At 37.4% G+C, this 18078-nt stretch overlaps 1 protein-coding gene across 9 annotated transcripts in view; it reads left to right on the top strand.

The window, feature by feature from the left end:
• The window catches only part of SLC20A2 (solute carrier family 20 member 2), a 111360-nt gene that overhangs the window by 25098 nt on the left and 68184 nt on the right, over positions 1 to 18078 (top strand). For 2 of the 9 annotated variants that reach the window (XM_074287374.1, XM_074287369.1), the window contains exon 1: positions 16847 to 17283. The exons of 6 other annotated variants lie outside the window; for them this stretch is intronic. The gene's annotated coding sequence lies outside the window, so the exon portion shown is untranslated. Of the gene's footprint in view, positions 1 to 5334; positions 5583 to 16846; positions 17284 to 18078 lie in introns of those variants that run through there. One more of the 9 variants, XM_074287376.1, reaches the window with a different exon arrangement.

The raw sequence follows: 18078 nt of genomic DNA, 5'->3' as shown, positions 1-18078 counted from the left end.
GCAGTAGCATTGTATTCCCATCTTTACAAGTAATAGTTCTATTCTACTCTGTACTATTTTATGTTCCTTATTGGCCACCATATTTTCTTATAGGGGCAGTTCTAGAAAACACTCATTTGCTTAATAAACTTTTAAGGAATAGTTGAAGAAATTAGATATATTTATTCCCTAGGGAGGGAAAATGAAGGAGAGACAGAGAAGCTGTTTTCAGAGGTTTGAAATGCTGCCATGTGTAATGAATAGACTTGTTCTATGTTGTTCTTCCTGATGTGGAAATAGGACCAAAGGGTGGGAGCTTTAAGGAAACAGATTTTTGGCCCAACATAAAGAAGTTAATATAGTGTAATATAAAGAGTCCTGGACTTAAAGTCCAAAGCATCTGGGTTTTAGTCCCAGCTTCAGCATTTGATTATCATGCAACCTTGGGGCAACTAGATGGTGAAGTGGATAGGATATAGGCCTTGGAATCAGGAGGACTAGAGTTCAAATCCAGCCTCAGACACTTACTAGCCACAGCTCTCTGTGCAAGTCACTTAACCCTATTTGCCTCCTTAACTAAAGTAACTCAAGCACAAAATAGGGAAAATCTTTGGGAAAGTTTTTTTAATCTTTCTGAGCCTCAGTTTTCTCATCTGTAAAATGAGGATATTTATCTGTCTTACAGAATTTGGAGGACATTTTGTGAATTGTAATAAGAGTATTAGTGTTATCTCAATAGTGTAGTGGGCTTGTCCTGGGAATTTCTGAGCTCTTGTCCTGGAATTAGATCAGTCAATAAATATTTATTAAGCTTCAACTTCTCCCAAGCACCCTGCTAAGTATTGGGAATACAAAGAGAGGTAAAAGACTTGCTCCCTAGGAGCTCACATTCCATAGAGGAAAAACTAGACTCTGTAGGAATTGGGATGCTTAAGAGCTGGGGGGAGGAAGAGAAGTAGGGAAAGTATGTTGGGGTGATTGGGAGAAGTCTAGAGTTGTACTGCACTTTCCCATCTTAAGTGATGATTTTGGGAGGAGCTCTCTGCTCTGCCCTACTATCTGACTGTCCAGTTTATCTTGGGCTAATGATAGAGGAGCCTGAGTGGCCCAGGGGGGTGTAGAATGAAAGGAGGAGTGACCATCATTGAAGGGTCACCTCAGAAAGAATTACTTCCTAAACTGAGGAGATTAGCATGGATGGCCTAGAATTGTATTTAGTGCAAAATGGTCTTGGCAGTTTTGCTCCATAATCCAGCCTTTAGCCATTAATTTAATGAGGTTTTGTCACAGCATCTTGTAGGTAACTCATGAGACCTACTCAAGAGAAGGAGTGGGAAGGAAGGGAATTTGTATAGACTATGCATTATACTAAGTGTAACCTTGTTTGATAAGTGCTGTGCTGATCCCCATTTTGCATTTGAGGAAGGAAGCTGAGATAAACACTGATTTGTCCAGGGTAACACAGCTAGTATTTGGAGCTGGATTTGAACCCAACACTTCCTGATTTGTGGGGAAGAACATTATCTATTGAGCTATCAGTTGTATGCAAAATGATCAAGTAAATATTGTTTGTTGGATGTGGTAGAAAGGTCCAATAGGCTTGCTAAGTTTTTTTCCAACTAAAAGAATAGGTAATGAATGAGGTAAATGTTGCTTATTCTGTGCAACAAGAAAGCCCAGAAGCCAAAGTTTCAAATATAGTTTGTATAAACTGATTGCTGATTGAGCAGAGTGCAACCTGGAACAGGAAGATAAATTTGTGGGAAAAAGAGAGACCAGGTGCTTCATGTCACTGATATGCTCATTTTATGGCTTGCAGGTGGATTTGAGGAGTGGCCTGGTATGCACCTCATTATTGCCTTAGAAAGTTTGTTATCTCTGACAAGTAGATTGTTATCTGACAGCCGGTTCTATTCCCCACAGCTTCCCTAGAAGCTAGGGGAAGAAATGTATCATTTTTAACACCGGGCTCCCAGGCCTGGTGGCTCCATCTCCCCTAGAAGCTGCACCCTGTCACTGCCATAAGGTGGGCGGTTCTTGATGAACCAGACATTGTGAAGATGAGGAGGCAGACTAAGGACCTAAAAGGAGCTAGTGAAGAAGGGAGGTACCAGTAGGTTCTTTTATAGGAGAAAAAGAACTGGGGGGGGGCTGATGGCTGAAGTTTGGCCTTCTAACTGGATGTAGTAACTGTGGGGTCATGATGACTTCTCTCAGTGCCAGGAATCAACAAGGAATTTCACAGGGAGCTGCTGCAAGGAAGGCCCTCTAGGAGACAACATCCTGTCGATGATGTTTGCCTCAAAAAGTAAACTTGGGCCCCCCTTTGCCCTCAGTGATTCAGTCCTAGTCCTGCTAAAACCTTAATGCTGGCCCACCTCATCACGAAGGCCCTGCTGAGACTACATTTGAACTCAGGTCTTCCTGACTTCAGGGCTGGTGCTCAGTACCCTAAGTCTTTGTGAAGCTCCTCCTGTATTCCAGTTTTATGCTAAGTTCTAGGAATACAGAAAGTAGCCTCTTCTCTCAACTGCAAGGATACAACATAACAGTTAAGTATAAGCAGGACAATTGAGAGAAGTGAGAGTGTGTTAATAGTAGGAGAATGGGGCAGCTGGATGGCACAGTGGGTGAGGAGGTAGAGGTCCCCTTGAAGGAAACCCTCTAAGAGAGGGCAGGGGGACATCGTTAAATTTCAGATTTGGCTATATCTTCTTTACTTGACACGATAATCCTAATAATCATTCATAAAGATGCCCTTCCATAGAATGGTCTCTACATTACTACAGTTGATATCATCGCTGAACCAGCCATTTTAGTTGCTATTGGTTATTTTAGACAGCTTTGCCTCCTCAGTTGTTCCTCGGTATTATTTCAGATATTCCAGCCCATATAATTTTGTGTGTGATTTATTCTTTGGTAACAAAGACCAAGGTCTTGCCTTAAAAATTTTGAGTATGGTTTTTTTTTTTTTTTGTTGTGGTTATTGTTTTGGGGTTTGGGAGTTGCTGATGTAAGGATTATTATGTTTAACGAGAAATGGAGGAATTTGTCTGATATGTGTAAAGAAAGTTAAAGAAAGATTCTCAGTTGTTGCTCATATAGAGACTGTGTAAATCAGGGTTTGAGAGGAAGGGAACTCAGATGTTTGCTTAATAAGGATTCCATAAGAGGTGGTTCTTTCACATTCTCTCCCATTCTCTCCCTCTCCCTTTCCTTCCCTTCTTCTTTCTGTTCCCCTCCTCCCTTCCATCTCCCCACCTCCTCCTCTTTCCCATTATCTTCCTGAATCTCATTATTTCTCCTGCTTATCACCCTGAGAAATATTCTGATATCCAGAAGTTTAATGGCAGTCCTCTCTCTGAAGCTAGCAGTATCTCATACTAAGTGCTGGATGTGTATTCTGCTTTTATCTAGAAGTTTCTCAGTTTCCCAAGCTCTATCACAACAGCCGACAATCAAACACAAATTTCTTTTATATAGAAGGAAATAGGCAATATACTAACAAGGCAGAGAAGAGGTACAGTAGTAGTTTCTTGGAAATAATAAGAGGCAATCCAAATGTTTCTGGCTGCAGAAGCCAAATAGGTTTTTCTTGCTATTATAGTAGAGAGAAGAATAAAGTGATTTTGGAAGAACAATTTGTTTAAAGGAATAAAATCCTTTCCAACTCTATGAGAGGGAGGAAGGGGCAGAATTCATCTCATCAGTCTTTGCTGAGTTTTAGTAACACAAGGACCTCCATAAGTGCAAATAATAGGTGACAGAATCTTTGTGGGGAGGAGGAGCCAAAGGGTGCAAATGTTTACTATGCATAGTCCAAATAATATGAAGACAGAGGAGGACCTCTAGAATGAACTTGACTCTACTTCTTGCTGTGGTTTTCTCTCTTCTCCTTTCCCAAAATCCTTTTGAAGAATCTAAGATATCTCCAATTCTATGATGTCAGCGCTAGTAGAATTTTGGGAATTATCTCTTGGTATCAGTGCAGGATAGATTTTGATCCAGCATTACTTCCCTCCCTGGGTTTGAAGATTTTGAAATTCTGTATGAAAATCAGCCAAGATATATCTGAATTCCATTATGATATGGCAAAATCACAAGTAACATTGTAAAATGAATAAGGTTAATTCTACTGACATCCCAGTTAATCATCCCATAATACTAATGAAAATAAATTCACATTAACAGGATAAGCAACAGACATAAATATCATGTAAAATGTCACTTAACCACTAGCTTACTGATCAAGTCCTGAATAGTGTGTTGGATAGAAACTAAAGAATTGATCCTGAGGCAGGCTGGGAGAAGAGCTGATAGAGATCAGTTAAGCTCCATGGCCCCACCCACGGGAAGATATCCAGTCTGAAATCCTAGTTATGTCAAACCTCTGAGACCCATCTTCAGTAAGGGTCTCTAGCAGTCTCACCTTGCCATGCCCTGTCAGAAATCCCAGTCATGTCTCTGAGGTTAAATTTTCCCTATAAAATCTACTTATGGGCCATCCCATGGCTGCTGCCCTCCTTTTGGTCAGCCGGCCACAGCACTCTGCCCCATGGTGTCCTTCCCTTTATCCCATTCCACATGGTGTCTCCCCTAACTTCCCTCTGCCTCCCAATCCCACTTCTCCGTATGGCTAGCTAACTCTTTTGGGGTGCTAAGTCACTTTCAGGATTTTAGCCTGCCAGCTAAGGACATGCTTCCTACTGGGGAATCCAGATTTCCATTGAGGAACTTTTCTTTATATGCTCTCCCAACTCTTTCATATTTATCATTTCTGGTACCTCTTCTCCTAAATAAATCTACCTTTGGCCAAAGAGAATCACCATTCTTCACATGACCAATCCCCAACTGCCATCAAAAGTGTTGTATCAACTACACTGACACCCTTGACCTTCTTTTTGAAAAAAAGAAGACAGTATGCAACCCCAGTATTTTCTCCTGATACTCATGCCTGCTCTTCAACAAAGGCTGGGAGTGATAAGCACACCCAGTGCTTCCAAAAAAAAAAAAAAAAAAAAAAAAAAAGGCTATTGTCCTTCTCCTGTGCCTAAATTCCCTCCTCCCAATTTTAAGACTTCCCATTCTTCCATGGAACTTTTGGGGGAGGATCCAGTGTTTTTTTTTTCCTCCAAAGCTCATTGATCACTTACCAAAACCGGGAGCTAGTGGTCAGACTTATTTAGAAGATACTCTGAATGAAGTTGCTTTGGCATTTCTGGTGAGGATCCCACTTTTCTGCAACACCGGATCTGTGGGCATCGCCTAGGTGGATAGGATAGGAATGAGAGAGGCCTCTGGAATGTAGGATTGTGTTTGGGGGTTTTTAGGGGTACTTGTGTGCTCGGTATTGCAAAGGGAACATTTGAAGTATTTGGCTATCTAAGGTTAAAAAGAATGTTTGTCTTGCTCCAGTCTCTGAGCTCCCTTTTCTGCCAATCAGTGAGATTACTAGCTTTTTGCAATTCAAACTAACAAGTTTTTCTTAAGTGAAGCTTCCCTCCTTTGAAGAGACTTTCTTTATCCTATACTGTCCTGATTAGATCGACTCTTTGCTTAAGGTCCCTGCTGCTTGTGGTTATATCCAGCTTCTCCAATATAAGGTAGGCTTTCCTATATTTCTCCCTAGATGGGGACCTCCTGTGTCTCCAACTTGCCAAGTCCTAAAATCCTCCTCTTGGAACTCGGACCCAAAGTGAGTAAAGGATAATGGCTTATCAGCCCAGCTATCCTGCACTCCAAGGAAATCTTATTCCCTTCAACTTTAACTGCAAAAGAGTTGAATGGTAAAATAGAAGAAAAGTGTTGTAACTTGAAAGAGCAATTTTCTGTCACCTTTAAATTTGGAGGCTATGTTTAAATTGGAATTTTGATTATAAAATTATATGAAAGAATTTTATGAGATAATTACCATTAACAAGTACTTCCTAAAATTGTGAACTTTTTTATTTGGGTATAAGATCATAGAAATATGGTATATTAATCTGTAATATTGAAATATTACTCCTGGAAATTTAAATCTAAGTTAGATTTAATTCTAAACTAAAAAAACTGGGTACTGCAGTGGGGGAGTAACAATACAAAGTGCTCTCTGGTAACTTACTCAAAGAGGCTAGATGTTTATATTTTCTAATTAGATGAAATGTGTTTAAGGTGTTATATTGTTTTCTAAACTGCATATTGTACAATTTGTAAAAACATTTTTGAGCTATGTTTTAAAAATTCTGTCAGCCCTGCTAGAAATGAGTTTTGTTTTGTGAAGTTTTTGCTCAAAATCATTTAGCTATCCCCTATGTTCTGAATTTTAGAAGCTTTAGTTATATGAAATTCATTTTAAAACCTAAAACTGATATAACCACTATGTATAGAACAGTGAAAAACTTTATCTAAATTTTATTTTCAGATCAATAACCTTCTCTTCTCTTCCCCCCATTGGTTTGGGGAAGTGGAAGAAAAAACTCACAGAACCATTCTTGCTAGGAAGATCATCAGCCCTAGAAAATGGCCTTGGTATGGAGTATGAAATTCCCATACAAAAAAGAACATATAGCTGACAATTTGACTATCATTTCAAAAAAATTCTAAAGGATTTTTGGTTGTAATCTGAAATTTAGGATTGAAAACTGTATCATAGCTTTATTTTAGATCAATTGGCATAAGCATAAATGAGGGCATAGTCCATCTCTCTCTCTGGCTAAGGCTGCTCCTCAGTCTGACCTAAACCCTTCCCCCCACTTCATTGATTATTGGGGAGGTGGAAAGAATCTCACTTGTGCTCAGCCCTTCTCTGCTGGAAGGGATAGCCTATGTTTACACAGTGTTAGTAACTGAATATTTGGTTTTTCTTTTAATTGTTCGTGTTTGTAGTGGTTGTTTTAAGAGCTGTACTCATTTCTATAAGTGCTAAACATCCTTTAGATAAGATATATCAAATCTTAGTAATGAAAGGAACTTCTAAGAGAAGGTTGTTAGATTTCTGGTTAACAGGAAATTTTCTGAAAATGGTTATTTCAATTGTTTGCTGTTTATTTAATGTACCATGGTATTGTTTAGCCAATCTGATCTATAGCTTTCTTTAAAAACTTAAAGTGGATTTTCTTTTTGTCTGTACCCTCTGCAGTGCTGGGGAAATGAAATCCCCAGTCTTCAAGTTCATCTGCATGTGAAAAGAAAGCATGCCATAAGAATGTTGTTAGGCCTTTTAGACCTGAAGCCTCTGATTCAGGCTTTGGCCATTTGAGAGAAAAGTTTGAATCCAGGTATGGATGAAGACCAATAAATTAGAAAACCTGCCATCTGTTCAGAAGGGAGAGGTTTGTTTATCTGGCTAAAAAGGAGTTTGAAGCATAGCTTCTTGAGCTGTACTTGAGGCTAACTTGATTCCCAAAATCATGTTCCTTTCTATAGGAATTATTCCCACTTTTTCCTGAATCTAGCAAGGGGGTGGGATTTGCCTGTGATTTTCATACCTGAAGTCAAACAGCTAAGAATGCTTTGTCTTGCCCCTGCTTTTTTTCTCTTAGGTGCTCTTACATTCAGAGCAAGTGGTCAGCTTAAAAGCCCTGAGTAAAAATTCAAGTATAAAATCTTACAGTTTTCTGTTTGAAAATATGTAGTTATTAAGTAAAGGATTATTTTCCTTCATTGAATATTTGGCATAGTCATCTGCCTGTTACTAGAGATATATCCTATTAGAAATATGTCTGTATACGGTCTCTTATCTTTTCAAGATACAAGAACAGAGGCAACTGGATGCACAGTGGATAGAGCCTGAAGTCAGGAGGACCTGAGTTCAAATAAGGTTTCAAACACTTAATAGTTCCTAGAAGTGTGACCCTGGGCAAGATACTAAACCCCAAATGCTTCAGCAAAAAAAAAAAAAAAAAAAAAAAAAAAAAAAGATATGAGAATATTTAGCTACTAATGTAGCTGTTTGTGAGACACCACTGCTATGCTCACACAGCATAACGTGAGTGGAGAATTTTAGTGCAGTTAATTGCCTCAGGAAAAAAAATGCAAGAACATTTAGCTACTGATGCAACTGTTTGTGAAACACTGCTGCTACTTTCACTCTTAAGTTATTTTAAGAGTATTTTAGTTCAGTTTTTTTAAAAAATAGAACTTAAAGGGTTTTTTTTTTTGTTACATCCATGCAAAAAGTCAATTTTATTTATTTATTTATTTATTTTTTTTGCTGAGGCAGTTGGGGTTAAATGGCTTGCCCAGGGTTACACAGCTAAGAAGTGTTTGGCTTAGATTTGAACTCAGGTCCTCCTTGCTTCAGGGCTAGTGCTCCATCCACTGCCCCACCGAGTTGCTCTAAAAAAGTTAGTTCTTTTTAAGTTAATGGGGAATACCATGTTTGTTCTGTGTGACTGGCACAAGCATGGTTTCTTTTAACTTATTGGTATGCACAGACCAAGCCATAGGAAATTGGCTTGCTGATGCAGCCACAAAAGAGGCTGCTGTGATATGGGCTTGCTTACTCACTCAGTTCTCCAGTGCCATACCAAGTGGGGGACCCGGAAACCCCAGTTTACAGTATCTGAACAGAAAGCCATGTTATCATGTCCAATCCCAAGCTTTGGTTGCCTGGCTGGTGCCTTATCTCCCAGTTAAGCCTGTTTTTACTCCTGGTGCAGAGAAAATTCCTCTGGAGGAAGAGCCAGGCCAGGCCAAGGGCAGCAGAGATTCTAAAGAGATCCGCTTAGCTTTGGCCTGCCCAGCTCTTTACAGAGTGGCCTTCGTGTCACAGATAACCCAGGCGGCAGGGGCTGAGGCACTTAACCCGATCACCAAACGTGCCTCCCCAGGAGGAAGGCCCTGCTCTGGCTTCTCTCTAGCTGCCCGCCCTCCTTGTGGGCCCCATCAGTAGGGGATAGGGGAACTTTGGGCCAGCCTTTGACAAGGCCTGATCTCAGCCTGTTCTCCACCAAAGCCCACGACCTAGCTAACACTTTGGTGCGTGTGCCCTTGGCCACCAAGCGACCCCTTTGCTGTTTGCAGCGCTGCTCACCTCTGCCTCCTAGGCTTGGTTTAGGTTCTGGTCACCTGACCAGCACTGGACAGCCAGTTCAGCTTCAGGGGTCCCACTCAAGACCTCACTGGCCCACCCCTCCAAATGAGCTTTACCTCTATTCCTGGCAGGAAGTAATTTCAGAAGATGAGATCGCTGCCCCAGAACCCTAGGTGCTTTGTGGTTATTCCCCTAAATAACTCTGCCTTTTGCCAGAGAGAATTCTTCACATGGCCATTCCCTAACTTTTGGTGCCTACATTTACTATGTATTTATTAGTTGATATTTGGGAGGTATCCTGATAAGAATTAGAATTCATAACTGGGGAGAATGTTCTTTAGCATATTGCATAAGAAAATGTGAAATTTTAATTTAATAGAGTCATTTCTTAAAGGCTGGCTAAAATTAATGGAATATTTCTGAGTTTGACCATTAATTTAGAAATCTTGAATAATGACAAAATCTTTTTGTTGTTGTTTAAATCAGAAGCTGATTAGAATTTTTAAACTAATTTTTCTTAATTTAAATCTACTCCCCCCCATGTAATTAAAAAGAGAAAGAAAAAAAAAGCTTTACGTTGGTTAGGGTAGGATATTAAAAATTACTTTGATTCCTCCTCTCCTCTCAGTACTCCCTTAATCTCCAAATTACAATATCTCAAATTTTTTTAAATTTTCCTTTTAAAAAATTTTTACTTTATTGAGAGGGGAAAATGGTCAGAAAACTCATCTGTCGTTTGTTAAAGGGAGACAAAAATATGAAGTTTAAAAAAAAACAACAACCCATCTTAAAATCATTGGAGGCTGAAATGGATGAAGAAGGAAAGGCAAAAGAAGGCAAAGGGCTAGTTAGAGGATAAAGACACAGTGCAGTACTTATTCAGAAATGGACTACATTATTCCTTTTCTCTTCTATTTTTCTGTCTAAACTCTGTTATCTATATTACCATATTATGTGTTTATTTCTCTTTCCATGAGCACATTCATCTTTAAAAAAATTTTTTTTTAAATTTTGCACATTCATCTTTAAAGGGACTTCACTTGCTTTCCCCAAATGCCCTAATAGCCATAGTCACCAGTAGTTTCCAGAAAATCAGCTCCTTTTTTTTAACTTTTTAAAAATTGATTCAGTTGTGAACAACAGGCATATATTGGAATATTCTCTTTTGATGGACAAAGTTGTAATGTTTTAAGTTTCTGAATGTTTATTCTTGGACAAACAAGGGCTGCCCCCTGGAGGGGATAGTTATGTATTACAGCCTTTGTGTCAAAACACAAACCCCTTCTCCCGAATCAGTTCTTGGTATTTTTTTTTCTTCTTTGTTTGATGAGGGAAAAGGTCAAGGAAGGGAGAGAAATCATTTTCAAATTGCTTTTTCTAAAACTTATCATTGGATGATGTACCAAAGCCATTTCAAGAGATGCCATTAAGGATGAAGATATGTTACAAATTTCCCATGTTCCTCAAAAAATAAAACAAAAACAAACACCAAAACCTACTGAACTATTAATTTCTACAGCACATCTGTAATAGAGGTGAAACCCTTATCACCAGTGGTAGACGCAGTTATGCTTGCATGCCACTTCTGGGAGTGAAGGGGTTTGGATGTGTCAACCTCTCAGAACCATTGTGGTGTAGGTCACCTTAACAGATATTGATTAAGTACTGTACTAGGTGGAGGGGGTACCAAAGCAAAAGAGGAAGAAGCAGCGAACCTGGGGAGGAGGGACTGGTGACCCACAGGGAATGGTCAGAGCCCTTACAACCCGGTGACACACAGGGAATGTCTCCAGCTGTGGGCCTCTCTGCACCTTGGTTTCCTTATCTGTAAAATGAGGATAATAATAATAATGCCTCCCTTCTAGGGTTGTTATGAGGATCAAACGAGCTAATATATGTAAAGCCCTTATCACAATGTCTGGCACACAATAAGGCCTATATAAATGTTAGCAATTTTTATTAAACCATATTTAGATATTTTGAAAGCTCTATGATTTCTTCAGTGTGGGTACTCTTTCCACTGATACCAATTAAGCCACACCAAGAACCGCACTTCAATAGCTGACAGGAGTCAGTATGTCCAGAAAAGCCATTGACAGATGGGCCAGTTTTTCTAAAATGCAGGTGCTTCCCTTTTGGCCACAGCAGGTCTTGACATGAACCCCTGTACCGTCATATTGCCTGGATCAGACGTGAAGCCTTTATAAATTGGTAGGACCATCCAGAGCCTGTTCTTCCCTAGGAGAGACTTTGAGAATCAAGAGTCACTTTTTTGCCTTCATGAAATATTAAGGTAGAATTTCAAGGCAAGACATAATTTAATGATGTATAATGTCAACAGTACATCAAATTTTTATCAAAATCCAAATAAGCATCCACTTAAAGAATGCTTGTCTTTCCCTTTTGGACAAACAATACTTTTAGTGACTTTTTTTTTTTTAATTTAGTGAAAGGTAAACTATGGAAGTTTTAAGAAACAAACCATACTGGTTTACAAGATTTTATATAATTTGTAGGTAAACTGTAGAAGATAGTATTTGTTACATTAAAAATTGTACCAGTTTATTTGTTTTAAATGATAAAATTGAATTCTTTTATGTGTCTCTCTCTGTGTGTGTAAGACCTGGAAATGAGTAGATGTCCATCAATTGGGGAATGGTATATATGTGTATATACCAAAATGTGCTTTTGTTTTAAAAAACTGAACATTCCTTAGACAATTATTGATTATATATTCAGCCAGCAGCATGAATCTGTTTTGAATTATGGACTAAGGAAGGAAATACCAATGATATATAAATGAAATACTGCTATTATATGATTTTTGGTGCATATGGCTTTTGCTACATAAACTTTAAATGAGCAGGAATTGTTTTGTTTGTTGTATTTCTGTCTCCAGTACCTATCTACCACAGTTCCTGACCCATGTTTCATGAGGATTTACTAATGGATTGATATCAGACATAATATAGCATAACTACTACAGAAAATAAAGATCTATTCCCTTTGAGAACTTAGTATTACATTTATGTATTTTCATTGTGTTTAGATAGAAAAGCATGACCTAGATTTATGTTATTTAAACTTCTTGAAGTTGTAGAACCCTTTGCATTGTTTAATACCTTTGAACCTTTTGATCTGGTTTATTATTAGGGTAGAAACTGAAAATGGAGGTTCTTTGCATCTCTGAATCTATGATTCTTTGCAGGACAAATGAAAACATTAAACATATTTGACATGTTGAGCCTTTAGGTCAAGGAATTCTCAAGAGTTACCTTATAGAACCTCAGGTTTACCTGGAATAGTTGAAAACCAGGATCATTCTAGCTTTATAATTTGTTACCTTCAATTAGACCAAGGGTAGGGCACTTTCTAGCTTCTAAGACCAGTCTCATTTTTAATTTCATCAATTCTTTGATAAGCACCTAAAAGATGACATTGATCTGCCTAATAACCTACATAAAAGACTTTATTCCAGAGCCACTACTGTCACATTTTATAGAAGAGATTCTGAAGGTTAGATAGTAGCAGTTGAAGAGCTGTGAACAGTTGTTAATTCTAAAAGTTTTACCTTCCTCTTTTTTGAGAAGCAACATAGTATACTGGAAGTAAATACTGGGCTTGGAGTTAGCCTAGGTTTACATCCCATTCTTACTATCTGTGCCAAGTCAATTAAACTTTGAGTCTGTTTTTGTTATTTGTAAAACTGATACTATGGTACCTTTAGTATAATATTATATTATTCCCCATCCCCCATCTTCTCAGATTGTAGGGAGATTGTATAAACATTTTGAACATGTTAAAATCGTCTAAAATATCAAATATTAATTAATGGATCCCATAATACACTTATGTGCATCCATTTGCAATACAAACAACTAAATTTGATTAGTGGAAGTATAGGACCCAGAGCAATGAAATTAAAAAAAAAAAAAGATGGTTTGCTGCTTAAGCTTAAAATATTTGCAAATAAAATTAGTCAGATCTAATAAAGATAAGCTAGTTCCATAATTTTTTTGTTGTAAAGAGACTAGCTGTCCAGCTAAGAGGTTCTTAACTTTTGTGTTGGGCTCAGAATAATGTTTCTTTTCTTCAAATTCATAATTGAACAAAATGCTAAATTTCATTTAAAATTTAGTGAAAATGGAGGTGTATTTTTAAAAAAATTCAAGTTCAGGGGTCCAAAGTTGAGAACTGTGTTCCCTCTAGCTAATAGATTAATTGACACCTCTATGATTTCAAAGCAGATTTCTGAAACTCAACTCATTCCTCATGCTTACATAAAATCCTTAGAATTTTTTGATAAAATAAACATTCATTTCAAAAATAAACTTTGAAGTTTGAAAATAAATGCAGATAAATAGTTTCCCAGGACAGAAAGGATTCTTATAAAATTCTGGAAACCAAACTACTATTTCAGTGGGCTGAAATAACAGATGATGATGTTCACATCCTCAGTGAATAGCATGTGTGTGCCAAAATCAATTTAGTCAATGGACTTAGACTGATTTGACTATTCTCTTTTTTCCTCTAATTTTTTTCTTTTGCCTTATAAGTATCTTCCTCTTTCCTTCCTTTTATTTATTTGTTCCTTCTCTTCCCTTTATTTACTTAGTAGTATTTTATTTTTCCAATTACACATGAAAACAATTTTTAGCATTCATTTTTTAAAAATTGAGTTCCAAATTTTCTCCCTCTCTCCTCACCACTCCCTCCATAAAATGATAAATGATTTGATATAGGTAAAGTATGTACAGTTATGTAAAACATATTTCCATTTTATTCATGTTTGGGAAAGGGGCCAAAAGAAAAGAAACACCCCCACACACACACACCCACCCACCCACACACACACACACAGACAAAATAAAAAGTTAGCATTCAGACTTCCACAGTTCTTTCTCTGGGTATTAGTAACATTTTTCATCATGAGCCCTTTGGAATTGTCTTGGATCATTGTGTTGCTGAGAAGAGCTAAATCAATCATAGTTGATCATTATATAGCATTGCTGTTACTTTGTACAGTGTTCTGGTTCTGTTCACATTTCTTTTGCATCAGTTTAGGTAAGTCTTTTCAGGTGTTTCTGAAATCTTCCTGCACATTACATTTATATATCACAACTTGTTCAGTCTTTCTGGATTGATAAACATTCCCTCAATTTTCAGTTCCTTGCCACCAAAGAAATTGCAGTTATAAATATGGTTGTACACATAATCCTTTTCCCATTTTGGGGGATCTATTTGGGATATAGATGTAGCAAGGCTACACAATTTTATAGCCCTTTGTGTTTAGTTCCAAATTGTTCCAATATTGGATCAGTAAACTCCACCAACAATGCATTAGCCAATGGAACAGAATTTCTCTAATCAATAGGGATTTAGAATATTTCTTCATATAACTATAGATAACTTTGATTTTTTTCATCTGAAAACTGCCTGTTTATATCCTTTGACCATTTATTAATTGAAGAATGGCTTGTATTCTTAAATTTGATCCAGTTTTCTAGATATTTGCGTCTCTCTCTTTTCTACCTTGCTCTGCTTTTGGGTTGGGTTTTGTTTTTTTTTTTCCCCAGTCTCTGGGTCAAAATTTTGTCAAGATTAGATAAGGAGTATACTATTTACCATTCCCATTATCTGTGGATGAACATACGAGTAATGCTTTCTAGAACTTTCCCCAGATCACTTGGGCAAAATAAATTGCCTACTTCCTTACACTCATATACACACAACAAAACATTTGAACAATAGCAAAAAACAAAAAACAAACAGTAAAACCCCACAACTTTGCAGAATTAATGAGAGGATTAGGAACTTTTAAATAAGAAATAAATGAGATTAAGTTTACATTTGTTTTAGTACTTAAGTAAATTCATGCTGAACACAAAATGACAGCTTACTCAGTTATCTTTCATATGGACATATGACATTCATGTAATCAAATTCAAAAATCTAGCTGATCAAAAAAAACAAAAAAAAAAAACCCCAGCAACATACTGGGACTCTGGAGAACTAACTCAAGAATGAGTAGAAAGTTGCCTACTTCCTCTTGTTCCCAACTCATGTTAAACATAGAGATACCCATGACAGAATAGTCCAGGGTGAGAATATTTTATACCTTTTCTGGGTTGAGAAAGTAATTGAGTTTGGGTTTCAAAGGTCAGCTACAAAGCCAAAGTCTGAGTTGGAAAATAAAAGTTAGCAAAGAGTGTGTCAAAAATGACTGTAATCTATGTCAATTAGAATTTAAGAGTGAATTTCTAAGGAGTAAAATTTATTGATACAATAGTGTAGAACCATTGCAAAGAAAGGTTTCTAATCTTATGACTTCTTTCCATTTTTGAATGGGGTGTTATGTGGAAAGATATATGGAAAAGATATGAATATGAGTTTCAGAATCTTGAATGAGTCAGAACATTTAGGAGCAAGAATTGAGGGAAAAAACAATCTGCTCTGGCAACTAACTCTAACACTGATAGCCAGGGATTTTCAATAGCTTTGGGGACAAAAGAATCTTTTTAAATTTACTCTCATCCATGGGTGACCCACCTCTGAACTACTGAAGCATCCACCTGTCCTTCCTATACATTCTGAAAATCACGGTAGGAAACTGGTAGAGGAAGTGTTTGGTTCAGCTGGGATTTAGGAATTTCCCTGGAATTTCTGTAAAATTAGGAATTCCTTAGAATTTCCATAGTCTGTTCATACAAGTGATATTTTTTGACTACACAAAATAATAGCTCTAAAAAACCTTAGGCAAATTACTAATAGGAAGACAATATCAAGGCTATTGTGACTTATTATATAAACCAAACCTCTGATTTCCAATGAAACTTGGGATAATAATTTAGTCTCACTGTGTCAGTTTACTCATCTGTAAAAACTGGGATAGTAATACTTCAGAGAAGTGTTTGGACTTTTAATTAATGCTTTTAGAATACTTGGAAATATTCTATAAAGTAGAACATAAGAGCAAAATTCATAAAAGCTTGGCCTTTAAAAACAAACCTATCAAGGAGATGATAATAACTAGCATTAATACTTTAAGGTTTGCAGATCACTTTATGTACGTTAATTCATTTGATCTTCCTAACAGCCCGGTGAAGTAGGGTTGTTATTATCCCCATTTTGCAGGTGAGAGAACTTAGGCACAGAGCAGTTGTTAAGTGACAGTTGCACCATCTCATTAGCACTAGTAAGTGTCCAAGGTAGAATTCAAACTCGGGTCATCCTGATGTCCAATTCCACGTTCTAGCCACACTAGGCCACAACCAAGCAGGTAAGTTTCATTAACATCAACTAGTTTTCAGGCAGGAGTCCTTCACAGTTGGATTGTTCATTTCATTTCAGAATATTTCTTGTAAGGGATGCTGCTGCTTGCAAATAGGAGTAAATCCAGTATCTTTTGGGTGGCTCCTAAGGGCTGCAGAAACACAAAACAAGAGTTGGGAACAAGAGAAAGTAGGCAACTTTTTACTCATTCTTGAGTTCGTTCTCCAGAGCCCCAGTTTGTGTTTTGGTTTTGCGTTTTCTTTTTTGATCAGCTAGCTTTCTGAATTTGGTTACATGAATGGCATATGTCCACATGTAAACAAAAGGAGAAAGTGAATAGCCTAAGTCAGTGCAAAATAAAGAAGTTGGGGTTCTCTAGTGGTCATTGTCTGTGGCCAGCACGGATATATCGGATTCACATTTACACCTTCCAAGAGTCCAAACTTCACCCCAATCATCTAATTGCAGTATCGGTCACCTATTTTTTCCTCCTTTTCCCATTTTTGTTGGTGAGAAGCGAGCAGTGCTGCCACCTTGTTGCCAAAAGTTTGCCTGATTTGAATGTGTTTAGAAATCAAGTGAATGCCTGTTGTGCAGAGGAGCCTGCCCTTTCTCTTTGTCAGTACTTGCAAAAACAACTTAAAAGACAAAGTTAGAGCTGCTGGCTGGGATTCTGTAATTAGCATAATCATGATGCTGTGCATTGTTCGGCAGTGCACGCCCCTCAGCCAAATTTCCCATTAAGAGGACACCGATGTTGTCCTAGTGAATAAATCTCTGCACACATGATGCAAATCAGCGTGTTCCTGCCTGCTGTCCGGGACTGCAGTTAATTTTAGCCGGGGTTTGTTCTACAAGTTGTAAAACTGTTTACCCAAGTAGAAGCTCCAAGACTGAAATGTGAGTGCTCTGCCTAATGTCACAGGAGCTCTATTTTAGACTTCAGATTGTATTTATGACCCGCAGAGCAGCATTCTGAAGAATTGTTGTGGCTCAGGTTTCTATTGAAACGACTTGTAAGTACGGGTGAATTTTTAAAACTTGTCTTTGTTTTCTTTTCCCCACTTCCATCTGCTTGATATTCGTTAAAGTTAAGTTACCTTTTGTCTCTTGGGGAACCTGGAAACTTTGTGGGTGGGCACTTAGGAGAAAGCAGCAGAAACCGTTTAAAAATTTGTTTTTAGCAGGTCCTTCCAGTAAGTGAATTTTCCGTGTTTCCAATAGATGCTTAAACATATTCTCTCCCCCTCCCCCAGAAAAAGATTCCCAATTCTAGCTTATGGCTAGTTACCTTTTTATTTATTTACTGAGTAATTTTATTAATTACCAAAAGAAATATGTAGTTAAACTTTATTTTCTATGGCAACTGAATCTTTTAACAGCAATACTAAACTGAATTGCTGTATAATCTATTTTCTCTTAGTTCCAAGTTTTTGCTAAAATAATGGAGTATCAGATGTAATATTTTGTAATGTGTACAGTTTTTGTTGTATGTTTTTTTTTGTTGTTGTTGTTGTTTTGTTTTTTAAAGGAGATACTTAAAATAGATTCCCCAGAATGATTTAAAGAGGAGTTAGTACAGAAAGAAGGAACGTCAAACATCTTGTGGAAGTTGAATAAAGTTAGATCTCTTAAATAATGAAAGTTCTGGGAAATCTCAAATCTTAGCTAATGTTCATCTAGCCAGTGTTTGTTACCACATGTCAACTTAAATTTGGCTTGAAGATTAAAATAAAGATTTTAATAAAGAATGTCAGTGTTTTAAATGATTTGGATCCTCTCTCATGTTCTGAAATGTGTTTTAACTCAGA

The sequence above is a fragment of the Sminthopsis crassicaudata genome, chromosome 2 (assembly GCF_048593235.1).
Source record: "Sminthopsis crassicaudata isolate SCR6 chromosome 2, ASM4859323v1, whole genome shotgun sequence".
NCBI classification, from domain to species: domain Eukaryota; kingdom Metazoa; phylum Chordata; class Mammalia; order Dasyuromorphia; family Dasyuridae; genus Sminthopsis; species Sminthopsis crassicaudata.
This window is presented reverse-complemented; position numbering and strand designations above follow the sequence as displayed.